This window comes from Camelus dromedarius, chromosome 2, assembly GCF_036321535.1.
Source record: "Camelus dromedarius isolate mCamDro1 chromosome 2, mCamDro1.pat, whole genome shotgun sequence".
Classification (NCBI taxonomy): domain Eukaryota; kingdom Metazoa; phylum Chordata; class Mammalia; order Artiodactyla; family Camelidae; genus Camelus; species Camelus dromedarius.
The window spans coordinates 70,887,057-70,901,854 of NC_087437.1; the positions used below are offsets into that span (position 1 = coordinate 70,887,057).

At 39.1% G+C, this 14,798-nt stretch overlaps 1 protein-coding gene across 24 annotated transcripts in view; it reads left to right on the plus strand.

Moving 5' to 3' along the window:
- ZBTB20 (zinc finger and BTB domain containing 20) overlaps positions 1-14,798 on the plus strand; it is a 758,440-nt gene that overhangs the window by 626,278 nt on the left and 117,364 nt on the right. The window contains exon 1 of one of the 24 annotated variants that reach the window (XM_064495101.1): positions 3,852-4,512. The exons of the other annotated variants lie outside the window; for them this stretch is intronic. The gene's annotated coding sequence lies outside the window, so the exon portion shown is untranslated. Of the gene's footprint in view, positions 1-3,851; positions 4,513-14,798 lie in introns of those variants that run through there. 24 annotated transcript variants of the gene reach the window in all.

A 14,798-nucleotide genomic window follows, 5' to 3' on the forward strand; every position in this document is an offset into this window, starting at 1 on the left:
ACAAGAGCTAGGTGGCCAGTGTTTGCACTTGAACTCGCTGAAAGATGTTAGAATTAGGGGAACTTCTGGCAAATCCAAATTTTTCTAGGGTAACTCACTTCTTAGAGTTATGTGTTTTCTTCAGGAAAATTCTTATATTGCCTTGAGACTTTTCTGTATTTTTGTAGAGATTTTTAATGCTCTTAATAGTGCTTGAGGAAAAAAAGACCTTTAAAAAGAAAGTCAACAAAATAAGAGAAAAGAAACTCGGTCTTTAAAAAGTTTTACGTTGAAGGCAAGAGCTTTTTTTTTTCCCTCCCCTTTTGGGCTTGTTTCTGATTTTTTTTTTCCTCTGAACTCTTTTGTTGCTGTGGACTGTTGTGCTTGCATTTTTGTTTTTTGTGTTTTTTTTTCGCTTGTGCTTTTTTTTTTTTTTTTTTTTTTTTTTTTTTGGTCTATTTTGGATGTGACCAAGGGGGTCTAGGACAGGGACAGAGGGGCTACGGGGAGAGGCTGGTCCTGAAAGCTGCACCAGCCCCTCTGGATCCAAACTCAGGCAGCTCCCATGAGCCAGTTGTGCCGCCAGGAGTGCAGTGAAAGGTGATAGCTGTCATTCTGGGATGCTTCGTACATCTGACCTGAGAGTAACACATTCACAGTCGAGGAGAAAAGGGAAAAAAAAATAGAGGAGGAGGAAAGAAAAGGTCTTTGAGCTGGAATACACTGGCCCTTTCTTCCTGTAGGCAATCCGCTCCAGTTCTTGGCGACGTGTCCTGCACTATCAGATATCATATGACTTTTTATTTAGATTCCTTTTCGGAGAATGGCCTGTTAGGACTCTGTTTGTTTTCTTTTATTTAATTTCCTTCTCCCCTCACCCGCGAGTTTTGTGTATCTGTGTGTGTGAGAGAGAGTGTGTACGCATGCATATGTGTGTGCAATTTTTATCTTTGTTTTTGTTCTGTTGATCTGATGCTTTATTTAAGGACAAAGCTTTAATTATTTCAGTATCCTGGTTTCATCATTTGCCAAAAAGAAACCTCATTCTAGGCTTTTTGGGGGGTCCATTTTTAGACACATCCATTAACACATGAGGCTGGGCCATCCTCAAACGCTTGTTGCTCGGCCCGTGGCCCACTCCTCACCTTAATTTACCCCTCCCCCTCATCAGCATGCACAGCAGTGCAAGTTAGGAAACACCTGTGCTGACTTGCGAGGGAAATAACAGTAGAAGCAACTTCTTCAAATCTGCACTCCTAGTTTCACTTTAATAAACTTTTTTTTTTAATCGTTAGGTTTTTTTTTGTTTTTTTGTTTTTTTGGCACCTCTGATGAGCTTGAAAGCGTCAGAGATACTGCTAGATGTGACTGTGGAGCTTTTGTGAGGCCAGCTGAGCACCCCTGGAAAGTAGAGCGGGGGGGGGGGGGGGCTGAAAGTCACTCAGAGACTTAAGAATGAAGTCAGAGATGTAAATAAGATCTGTGAGATCTGTGGGCCGTGCAGGGTTTGGTGATAGATGGTAAAATGGAATGCTTAGGGATGCTCAGGGAGGAGGAGAGGAAGAAATTCCTAGCCAGGGGTAACACAGGCATTCCTGCTGCAGTTAGTACTTTAAACACCGTATTTAATCCAATTTTTTTATTTTGTGTAACTCAAAATTTAACCAGCAGATACGTGATTGCCTTCCTCTCCTTGCTTGCTCTGTAGAACAGAGGAATGCTACTGACATTATTACTGGGTTTCTCCTAAATTTTTGATGTATTTCTTTTTCTGTTTTGAAGAGTTCAGGTTTTAGTTAGCAAAGGAAAAACATAACTTTTCCAGGTATGCAAATAGCTATCTATGCCTTGTTCTTATCAATGCATAACTTATCTATACATCACATAATGTGTCCTGTTTGTATCAGGATTTTTTTTTTGTATAGTAACAAGCAAGACTGCCTTGAAGGTTCAGATGACCATTACATTCTTTAAACTCATAGATTTCAGTTCCTTGTTATTCTCTCCCCAAATTAGTTTTTACAGACCTTAAATTTCTAACGCCATATCTTAGCCCGAGGTGAATTTTGTTAAAACTTAGAGGAAATTTTATTCCACCTCTTTAAGACTATCCAAAAGGGAAGAGAGAACTATTTTTCGTTCAACAAAAAATTTTAGAAGTCCTTTTTTCCCCCAGCGGAAAACTCCAAAACAGCTTTGTCTCAGAACGTTAAACTTGGCATGGATAAAAAATGTGAGTTTTGCTTTGTTTGAGGAAATTTGTTTTTGAAACAACAATGTTATAAATATTTCTAAATTGCCTGCTGAGCATGCGCTGTATCTGACTTTATTCATAGTTTTAAATACACACCAAAGTGCAGTCTTCTGAATGGCCACAGGTAAGGCTGCTGATTTGTAAGATCTTTCTCAGAGCCACCTTCAGTGAGTCTACTCGGTTTTCCAGAAGGGAAAAGGGCGAGAGCTGAGTTTAAACCTGGACTCCCTTCTAAAAATCATAGAGCAAAAGTAGATTTCCCCATTAAGGCTTGCACATTGTACTTAGGGTAAGTACTATTCAACTTTCCTTTCTTATGGGAGTTGCCTGCCTTAACTTTTCAGCTTAATACTAGCAGAATAAAATAAGAAAAAAATTGAACTCAAGGAGGTATTTGCCTGAAGTAGAAAATTTGCAGATTTTTAAGGGTATCTATTGTGCATAAATTTGGGGATCTGCGAATTTGCCAGTGAAATGATAGCAGCTCTGTGCTTACAGAGCAAAGATGTGCTAGTCTGAACATGCCTGATCTCATCTGGAATCGAAAGCTAAATCTAGGTGGGCCTATAATAATACTAGAAAAAGAACACATGTATCTTTTGTGCAACCTTTAAAAAAAAAAACAACACAGGCTTCCAAAGGGAATGACAAAGAAGTAGGTTCTCCTCTTGCTGAACAAATAGTCTTACTTTGCTCCAGGAGACAGATATTTCCAGTTGTTTGGGGTTGTTTTGTTTCATTTTGTTGTTGCCATCCCTGTGGAATATATTCTTTCCTGTCAGTGACTGTTAATACTTTCCATCTTTCAGAATGCTTTATCTCCATGAACTCCATTTGATGTTTCCTCACTTGCTTACCTTTCTCAAGTCTGCGATGACCCTCTGAGGCTTTGCAATTCTTATCGATTCTTGCCAGAATATATTTATTCATTAGCTGTTTGTTATAGTTATGGTGGAGATAATCTCATTTTTCAGGCCTTCTAACTACCCAAACAAATTTCATTTCGTGGTGAAATTTCTCATAGTTCTTGACTCAGAACTGAACTTGTCTTGCAGAGGCTTGAGGAAAAGCCAATTAGCCGTTTTTAGCAAACTAAATATTCTAAGAAATGCAAGTGAAAATTTTTACAAAATACAGATTGTGCATGTATACAAGGCTGTTGTAATTTTTTTTCTTTCCATGATTTAAAACGGAACCTGAAAATTAAATGTATTAAAAAAAAAAAAAAAAGAAAAAAACCTGCCAGGTTAATGCTGATATTTTCAATGCCCAATGTAAAATAATTCAAAGTTTTAGTTTCTCTGCTGCATATCACCTTTCAACGTCACTCAGTAATACTTTTTGCAGATATACATATACATATATATATACACATACACACACATATGGAGACACAGCTTCACTTTACATTTATATTAATTCTATTTTTGCATGAAAGAGGATTAACATTAATGCAAACTTTTATTAATTTACTGTATTTATTATTATTCTGTAACTTAAAAATCCAATTAACTGTTGCCTCCTTCTGATTATTTAACATATGCATATACTTATAAATGTCTATTTGTATTCTAATAATTTATGTTAACTTATAAAGTATTTTTATAAGTCTTACACACTCCTGAATTTTATGCAGCTATGTTACCATTCAGGTTGATTCAGATATGATTTGCTTTGTTCCATATCTGTTACTGTGTTAAAAAGTTTTTTTTTTTACTTTCCCAGTCTAGAAAGGCTATGGCTCTTGTTTCCTATATGTGATTTCTATATGTCTTCAATATTCTGAAGAAGAAACTTTCTAACCTTGCGATCTCCTGAAAAGCTTTCAAATCAGTAAGGGAAGTTATCTTTGCCGTGGCCTCCCGGGTCTGTCTGTTTGTGCTCACTGTACCACCTCTCACCACCAGCGATCCCGCAAAAACAACAATCATAAACATGATATGATAAATTTTCTGATCATAGAACCAGGAAATACCAAAGAGAATTGTGGCATATGCAGGAAAATGCCAAGAGCTTCTCCAGTAGGATCAGCTGGTTTTGTACTTTTTTTTTTTCTCTCCTGAATTTTGTTTGTGACTTTTTTGGCTTGCTGAAGCATATCCCCATAATCTTACGAAGCCACAGCAAATTCCCAATGCCACAACAACACTGTGCAGCTGGGGAGAGCCCAGAAGAGCTGCTCCTGGGTGGCTGCAGGCTTCCGCAGCAATGATGCAGGGCAGGAGGAGGAAGTAGGCTGCTCTTCCCTTTGCTTCTGACCTGGGCTGCCAACCGGTCAGGTAGAGCGATTTCTTTTCCGTTGTTTTCCCTTCAGCTACTTGGGGCTTTTCCTTCAATTACCAAAGGCTTTCTGCCTCTTTCCAGGGATGATTTATACAGCAGAGCATCCCATTTTTCTTGTATATTGAAACATGGAAAGCGTTGGAGATTGGGAAGGGCACAGGAAAAGGGCTCAGGGTATCTGGGAAGTATTCAAAATGGCATCAGACTCAAAGCTGGTTTTGAGTCTGTAACTTTTCTATTCTCCCCAGAGCCTCTAAGAGGTTGAAAGTAGTGAATGGGATAACTATAGGGTGCAAACTATGATCTAACTGATTCAGTAGATGGAGCTCTTCCCCCTAAGTCTGTATTTAAATTATCGTCCCACTCTGGTTTGTAGCACTCTCTCTTTCAAGGTGTGTCATACGACACATGTAAAATCAAGGGTCTAGATTGCTAGAGAAGAGATTTCCTGGCACTTTTTAAAAGAGATGGAGCATTTCACTCTGAAACAGAAAACAGCACAGGAGAGAAGGACGGCCGGGGTGGGAAGTGAAGTTTACCTAATCTCCATTTCTCCCTATGTTTGTTGATGTTCTTAAGTGTGTCGTCAAATCCTAGCACTTACTATACAACCGATTATTACTGTAAAGGTAGAAAAATGTATGGAACATGTAGGATTTGGGCTGTATTCCTTGCAAATCTTCCAGGCTATCTGAACTGTGCAGATCTCCTCTCATTTAATTCTGCAAAGGAATCTTAATACTGTCATGCAATTGTTTCATCCAATTAGTCTGGAGAACCTGGCTGAAATGTTACTAACTCTGCATTGTGACAGCGCAGAGGAGGGCACAACAGCTGTGTTAGGAAGGTGCCGTTAGGGAAGCCAAAATATTTTCGGCAATAACTGAAAATAGATCTCCAGTATCTCTTCTAATGTGGAAAGAACTACTTGTTTATTTCTTTTTAAATTAATTGAAATGAATAATTGCCATAAAATTTGTGTCGGTGTTATGTATTATTCTCAGTACCAATAGAGAAAATTTGGTGATGTCGCTACCTGGTACCAGAAGGGAAAATATATGTATTCTGTATATAATGAATTATCTTTCTTAGTGGAATGCCTTCTCCCAGATTGGAGATATTACTAAATATCTCTTGTTAAATCTTGATAAGATCATTTGGCCAAAGTAGAACTGGGCTTCGCTTTATTACCAAAAGAAATAGCATTTTTAAGGGACTTGGATTTCCTTTGCATACCACGTGTCTGAGTCCGATACGGTCCAGGAAAATAGAGAGGATGAGACAAAATTATTCCTAAGCAGCCGCCGTAGGCCAAACACTGAAACAGTGCCAACCTGGACCAATCAGGCCAGCTTCTCAGAAGATACATGCTTTTGTCAAACACTTACATGGAGAGAAAGAGGGAAGAAGCCCTTGAAATTGCATTCGTCTGAATGATTCTCCACTAATTTCAATAAAGCCCATGGTAATAAATTCAATGATTTTTATTCTTTTGTAGAGTAGAAAATGTGAGTTTCCTTGTCCAGCTAAGGATCTCTAAATGTTGTACTCTGACATCTTTTCAACAAAACTCTTCTTTTGAATTTAAGTAAGTGAAAAACTTCTCACAGAGAGCAAAGAGTAAAATTGATGGAAACTCAAAATCAATTCCAAACCCATTTCTGGCATGATGAGAATAACATTTGTGCTGTGTTTAGAGCAGTTTAAAACAAGAAAATGATAAAATGATCAATATACTTAAAGCCAAAAATAACCAGGAGAGAGTGATCTGTAATCCATTCTTAGACCTGAAACCCTACACTTTTGATTGAACATGGAAATAAATGAATATATCTTCTATAAGGTGGCATTGTAAGCCTTATAATATAAAAACATGATGAGATGCCAAGCTTTCAACTATTTAAGCTATGTTTTCAAAGTGTAGCCAAACAAAAATTTCTAGACAACCTATTGTAGATTTATTTATTTGTACATACCCTGACCATAGAAAGAGCAAAAGTTAAGGAGTGTACAGAATGTCACCGTGAACTACATTGCCACTTCATAGTCTCTGTATTCTTTATTTAAAAAAAAAAAAATAGGTTTAAGCCACAGTGAAAAGAATATTTTAAGGTATACCTGAAAGTCAGTGAATTAGTCACTGTGGAACAGACTGAATATTTTAAAAATACCTCGACTCTTGACAAATATATTAAGTTCAACACACGCATAAATATAAATCACACATATTTTATCCTTATTGCTTTACTAGATTGAAAGAGTTAAGTTGACAGATTTTGAAACTATGGATTCAAGGTCAGCAAAATGCCACCATCCAAGCTCACAAAAACCTCTCTAGACTTAAGATTTTGCTCCAATGAACGATTTTCTACCAACCTTTCCAGAGTCATCCGACTGGCTAGTTATTTATTGATCAGATAAAATGAAATTGTCCTTCTGGATGAAGAAATCCTGGCTGAAGAATTTAAATGACAACAAATTGCATAAGCACATTTAATGCCGTTGACCTAAGGTGCAGTAGGAATGATGATAATTCTAATGAGCAGTGTGACGAATGTTACTACAAAGGAGCAAGTGTGATTACATCAGGAAGACTGAACTCAGTGGGCAAGGTCAGGAGGGCGAGACACAGGAGCCCTGACAGAGTAGGGGCTAATGATTAAAGTTACTGGACATGCTTAAAGCTCGTGGCTAGCTGCAAAATTAACAGCTACCCAAAAAAAAAGTCAATCAATTTTAAAAGTAGATAGAAAGGCCAGACTTTTCCCTATAGGATTTAATCAACTGCAGAATTCACTTTCACATAGAATTTTAAGAACCTCCTAAGCTTTGGCTGTCCAGTGTGATAATGGTTGTAAAGAGCTATTGTGCACATCTGCTTAAAGATTCATATAAGTGTAATTGTTACAGCAACTTGTTATGCTATTGTTTGAAGTTGAAAAGCTCTGCTTTAAGAGTCAACAGAGCAAATGTCAGCATCATAAGAATCATAATCATCGCATCTTAGAGCTTGAAGGAGCCTTAGATAGCTCAATAAGGGTGAGTGGGTTAGCAAACTCTCCAGGAAGGAATATTGAACATCTGGTGCAGGACCATGTAGAATTTTTTTAAATATGTATTTTATATATTATAATGATTTTATAATATTATATATTTGGAAAACATAATTTTTTTAAAAGCTTAAAAAACAAATTCATCTTGACTAGGGGTGCTATACACTGGATTCTCTGCACCAGGGGTTCTAAATAGAGAAGAGTGGAGAAGATTCAGAAAAGCACATGTTTTATTTTCACTAAAGGGGCAGAGTGTTTGACAGAATAAGAAATGCTGTTTGGGTAATAAGAAAACTTAAACAGAGAAGGGACAAACCTTTCTCAAGAGGAAAAAAGGCAAATTGTACTAGAACTCGTTTTCTAGCTAATACAAGCCTGATCGGTAAAACAGATTTATAAAAATAAAAAGTGAGTGGTATTCCAGAAGTCATTAAGGACGAGAGCAAAGTAACAGAGCCCTTAAGGTGCCTATTTCTGTACCAATAATCCTACTGTAGATGGGGCAGGGGCAGACACATGTGGGAAGGACAAGGCATTCTGGGCAATGAAAGAAAATGCGCTCACATCGGCACTCCCTGGACATCCTCTGCTGATCACATTGTTCCCCTCATGCCATCCTCATATCCCATCCGGGGTAACCTCGTATCTCATTTCTCCTCATCCCTCTGCCCTCTAAAAAGAAAAGAAAAGAGAAGAGAAGAAAGAGAGAAAAGAAAGGAAAGAGAAAGGCAAGGCAAGGCAAAGGAAAGAAATTTGAGAAATTGTAATCAGGAAATCCTTTGGAAAGACATCCTTCTCCTTAGAAATCTTTCTGTAAAGATCAGTGTATCTGTCTTATCAAAATTTGAGTTCTAATCAGAGGATGCTGAGTCAACACAGTTAAACACACTTTAACTGGCCTACTCCTTGCTTCCTAAGTGCACATCACATTTCCACACCCCTGTTCCTTTTCCCCTGGTGTTCCTAAATAGAAGCAAATTCTGCCTTCTTTATTTCTACAATACTTGATCTTTAGATTAGCCATTTGTGTGTTTATTTGTAACGCAAGGAGCAGGTCTATACAATTTGGGGCAATGCCCTTAAGTTCACTAGGCCTCACTTTCCACATCTGTAAATAGGAAAATGATAACTGCCTTGCTGGGATATTGTAAGAATTCCTGAAATGGAGTATATAAAGTTCTTGTTAGCACCATGACTAGCACATGGTCACCACTCAGTATCGTTGTCGTTGTTACTACTACAGTTACTAGTATTCCCTTTCCATTAGGTCTTTCCCAACAATATTCCTCTTGAGCTCACAGACTGATCTCCACTGAGTTCAGTGTCTCCTCAAGCAACAAACAAAATGACTTTTACGTAACAGGAGCTGAATAAGAATATATTGAATCTTTCCATGCAAGTTCATAGGTCTTATTACTTCCTTACAAAAATCCGTTAGTTCTTTCCTGGAAGTTTAGAATAGTCAGCCCTGGCCAACCTGTGTATACCATGAAAGGCATCAGTACTGCTCACTGTAGACTGTCAGTGCCACCTCCCTTTTCAGGTTCCCCACAGGCCCCCAGCCACTTAGGGTTGCTCTTTGCAACATCCCCAGAAGTGTCAGCTTGTAATTCTGGTTCATGTGATTAATGAGCTTGTTATACCTCCGTCTGTAGCCTGAACTAGAAACTTTCACTTTGGAGAGCAGGTCAAGATATCGAATTTAATTTTACTTGCATCTGTTATAAGCCAATTGTGTATTCATTACATTTATAGATTCCCTCTCCAGCCATATATTTTCATGGCTGTTGAAAGCACCTGAATCTGTGTTGAATGTCCTTAGATTTTACTTTGGGGACCTGAAAATGAGGCAGTGAGACATTTTTGATAGCTAGCTGTCATCTTTGGCATTTCTTCCGTTTAGTGCCTGATCTGATCTGTTTGAAGACCGGGGCAAGTATAGGATTTTTTTAGCCAACTCGAGTATGGCACGGCAATTCTGTCTTAATGAGGTCTATGGTCAATGCAATTCATCTACACATTTTTGTTTACCTGGCACACAACCCCATTCTATGGAAATGGGAAAGTTCTAAAAATTGGAAGTGATCAAATAACTTGAGGCATGTCAGGGTAGAGATATAGCAATCAGTGCACAGGGTCGGTTGGAGGCAGGAGGCATACAAGGCAGACTCAGGGTGTATATGGATCTTGCTGGCCCTTCGGGCTCACAGTGAATAGTGAGAAAATTAAAACCATGGTTGAAGAGAGTCTGACGGCAGGATGTGCTCAAATCAGGAAGAATGTTGCATCTTAGTCATTTATTTGAGAGTGAGCTGGTATTTGTGAGGGGAACGAGGTCATAGTCAGTAGAACTGGTAATTCAGTAAAGAGTTCTGACTTTGCCAGAGTAATAGTGTTGGCATCAAGAGAAGAAAGTTTTACAGATTGCTCCGTGTGCACTTGCTGTTCCTGGTGTTCCTGGTGGGTGGCTGAATCATCCTGATGGCATTCAACAGGAACCAGCTGCTGAGAATATTAAAATGTAAGCATTTATTCCTCTAGAGAGACAGTAGCATCTGCAAAGTTTTCCTATCTTGATAGTACAGATAATCCCAGGGAGCATTTGCTAATAGTTTTAACTCTCTATTCATTTCTTCTTTTGCTGTTTATCATTATCATCAGTATCTCAAGTTCTAACAGGAGAGAAGAATGCCTGCATCCATACCAGGTTGTAGAGACAGATAGGGAGCCCTTGACCAAGGACATGGGATCGCCTCTTGGGCTTTACCTTGAACTGTGAATCTCAAGAGGAGAAGCTGGCTTTTTTCTCCCATGGCTTCTCTTCACAGCAAAGAGCCACCATACTTTTAGTCTTCCCTGAGCTCCACCAGCAGGAAGGGAAGACCTCGGACTTCCCCACCCTCAGTACAGGCTTCTTCGGCGCTTTCTTTTTTGCTCGTAAAACTTGTGAAGTTGTTGCTTTCCTTGTGTGATCTGTTTGGTTTTGGTTTTTGAGCTAGCATCAACAGTGAGGGGAAAGGGCAGTGCAGAAAGGAGGTTTGGACTCAGTAATCTACTAGGTCTTTTCCATCTCTAATATTTATGAATAATGTATTGAACTGATGGAAAAAATGTTGAATATGTTCATTATGAATTATACTCACCAGTGTGTTGCCTAGAATATAAAAGAGCAAAGCAGTTGCAGCATAACTAGTTCCTTACAATAAATGTACTGGTACAACAGCGCTCTGTATCCTTTCGTATTCCTCTGTGTGTCGTCCCCAAACACACGCTCTGCAAGTCTGAGTGGCAACTGCAGACTGGATACCTGATGGGATGACAGCCAGCCGGGTTCTGTAGGGAACCGGGACATTCCTCGTGGAGTCTGGGTCCTAAGCAGAAGCAGCTTTCTTGACGGTAATAGCAGTGCAGTCTCCTTTAAGAGAAATCACTGAAGCCAGTTTCACATCGCAGATGCTGCTCAGGTGCTATTACGCTGCAGGGGTTACAGTTCTTAACATCAGGGGGAAAAAAAACGTATAATTTTGTCCCTTCATTTTAAAAAATTAGTATGGGTAACTAATTTGTTGGCAACTTTACCTTCTAATATAAAGGAGTAAGACTGGCAGATATTTCAGAATTAAGTAGCTATTATTACACTCAGTTTCAAAATGTATTATATGGTTTTCCCTGTTGGTTTTCTTTCACAATTATGTTTTGTTTAGGATTTATTCAAATAAAATTGTATTTCCTAAGTATTTACCAGATAACATTGGAAAACATAACCAGAAGCATGACAATCTAGGCAAGATACTGAGGATTTTTTTTAGTCACACAAATAATTAACAAAATAGATAATAAAGAATTAAAATAATACCAAAATAGTCTTTCCTATTTTTTATTAAATGTATCCCAGTAAGCATCATGCAAATATGTACCAAAATAGAGGAAGACTACTAAGGTTGAGAACTCAGGGGGTGTAGCCCTAATGTACAGTAGAGAGGTGCAGCAGTTCACAGGAAGGTGCAGGAGAAAGGACTGGCCCCTGCCTGAGATCCCAGGAGAGCAGGTGGGTGTTGATGAGTGAGTTCTGCCTCAGAGAAGCCTTTGCTCCTTGTTGGGGTTAGGTCACTTCAGAGCCAATAGACTAGCTCTTATGAAAGGGGAGTCCAAGACCTCACTTATACCAGGATCAACTATTATAGTGACATTAACTCAAACCAACTGTTCCAGCATTATTTATCAGCATTACATTTCAGAGAAGATTTTTTCTTCTTACGCTCTCTTAAGAGCTAAAATCCATCAGAACCCACGAAGAGCAAGCATAAACTTAGAGCAGCCACATTTATCAATAGTTTATAGTAATCTCAGAGGGGAGGAAGAGAGAGGGTGAAGGAAAGTACCAAGGGAAAAACAGCAAGTGTAGATTCTTTTTTCAGGAAAATTGCCTTGCCAAATATTGAGATCAGCTCGCTCAAAAACAATAATGGCTACCCAATTCCAGCATGGTCTAACCTGAGAGTAGAGGTGACAGGTTTTTTTTCCAGCTCTACCTTCCTTACAGGACAGATCACTTAACCTGTCTATGTAATAGTGTATTTGTCAAATAAATAGAAAACCGTCTATCCTAATCTCCTTCACAGCAGTATTGCTAAGGCTGATTGTGCACACGTATATAAATGTATATATTATAGCTATCTATTCACAGCAGGGGAAAAAGATTTAAAAATAAATGAATCAGGATTTTATATATGCAACTGTTGTGAGGATCATTTTTTAATTTTAATTTTAAGACCTCCTCTGCTAATTATCAATTGTTAAAACACTTGAAAATGATGACTGAGCCTATATCAGCTCTGTGAATGGAAGACTTCTTGAAATTTAAGCATGACTATAGAGATTCAAACACATTTCCATCGACTTATGGCCCCTCGTGGCCTGACTCTAGGCAGTACAAACCTATTAAGCAAAATGAAAGATTAGTTTTGCCAATAGATAGCTTAAAAAAAATCCTAAATCAAGATCTACTATCAGAGTTTAATTCTGGCTGCAGGAGTGAACTGGCTCTGTATATTAGACTTTTTTTTTTTTTTTTTTGGAAAGTGGGACAGAGATATATAGTAAGGGGAGGAGAGCATCAACCTACACAAACATCCTAGGCATCTGCCCAGGCCACTGGTCCGTCCCAAGGAGAATCAGGCTCAGTATATATAAAGCCCCTAAGATCACTGGGAAAGAGGCTGCATTCATCTCTTCGGTACTGCTGTTATTCTTTTGATGTTCATCTGGGCTATTTAATCTCTGCATTCTATATCCAGACCTCAGTGGAATGATAATGACATGAGAAGAGCAGGTGAAGATAAATAAATGTGATTTTTTAGACATGACCGTTACCCTCTAATAGCTTTTCTCGGGTCCATTCCAAGCATCCAGGAAAGAGAAACTTAGCTTCCATGGAGAGTGAAGTCATAGCTCTAACTTAGCATAATAAGAGGAGAGAGAGGGAGCAAGCAAACTGTTAGTGAACCGAGTGCGTTTCTGCTGGGCTAAGACCAGGTTCTCCTGTTTCCTCTATTTTTTCCCCAAACTGAAAAGAGTTATTGTGGTAATTCACCTGTGTTTCTGAGCCTGTGTGCACATGCCCAGGACCTGCTCAAGGTAAGGCCAGAAAGAAGTCAGGGATAGGACTTATATCCAGGAAATTCAGTTTCTTTAGTAACTTCTGCTTGTTTTGTTGTTTTGTTTTGTTTTTTTTTCTTCAGGGAAATTTGTGTTTTAAAAAAATATGCTTCAATTCCCAGACATTGATATCATGGGCATCTTTAGGTTGTGACAGAAGTGGGGATTGGTGGCTGTAACAAATGTAGCAGAAGCCAGCACAATTGAAATCTATCAGACATCTTGGCAGACCCCAGATTTTTCTGACCGTTGCTGCAGAATCCACTTGCGTTCTTACCCTAAGAAGACAGGGTTAACTGAGAGTTTTGAGAGTGGTGGTGCATCTTTCTCAATTTAGGTGACTATGGGACTGGAATGCTTTGGTGAAAACAGTGCAGCTAGAATGAGGGCTACGTCCCAGCTGTACCACCCATGCATTCACACCAAGCCCTGTGCTTCAAAGGGCCCTGGGTTTGATTTAATGTTCTGCCGTTGCTGTCTTGAAATTTTTAATGATTTTTTAAGTAAAGAGCCCCGCATTTTCATATTGCCTTGTGCCCCACAGACGCTGTAGCCGGCCGGTCCTGCCTGGAATTTATCTTTTCCTGGCATCCCAACTGAAGGGATCAGTCACTTATCTTCTCTTACTGAAAATGATCCTCTTTTTCGATTCCTCAGAAGCTAATGCCTGTGTAAACGCTGAAGATTTCTGTCCGTACAATATGGTTTAGAATAACTCATCTCTCCTTCCTCCCTCTGAACACCTCGAGATGATTATCGTCAAGAAGCTCCTGTTCTGTAATCAGAAACTCTGTAGTGGTCTCAGACAATTTTTTTTTTTTTTTTTTTTGCTAGAGGTTAATCCTTGGGAGAAATAGTTGTCGTAGAGAAGTCTTTGCCCATTATTGAAAAGTTTATAAAATAGGCTTCAACCATATGTTGAGCTATTAAAAAGAATATACATTTGGGTAATTTTAGACTAGGACTTACCAACCATTATGAGATCAAACACATCAGTGAACTCTAAAAACGATTTCATCTCCTGGCTCTGGCCCTGGGCTCCCGTTCCTCTCAGGCTCCCACCATTGCTGCTGCTGGCTGTGTGTTCCACATCCTTCTCGCCTTTCCTTTCTGCCTTCAGCTCCCAGCAACCTTCTTACCCCAAAATGGTGTTAGGAGGAGGGAGTTCCTCTCTTTAATCTCCATATGACCTAATGAAAATGATTCTTGCTGAATTTTGTACATTCACACCCCTGCAACAACCTCAATGAGTGTGGATGACAGGATTGTAAGGTCATGATTAGACCCCATAGAGGTGCCTGGATCTGCCCTCAGTGACAGTCTGTTAAGGCGAAGTCTTAACCAGACGAACGCAAGGCTCCTGACTCCCAGCCAGATATGCCTTTGATGACTCAGGCCATCCTCAACATTCCCAAAAGATACATTCTAGATGACCGGTCTGTAAACCAGTTTCTAAGCACCCATCACCAAGAGGAATTATTGCAGAGGAACTAGGAGCGGGGAGAAGAAACCTGAATGGTCAAGCAAGTTAGCATTCTGAACCTATGAAATACTTCCAACCACTTAACAGG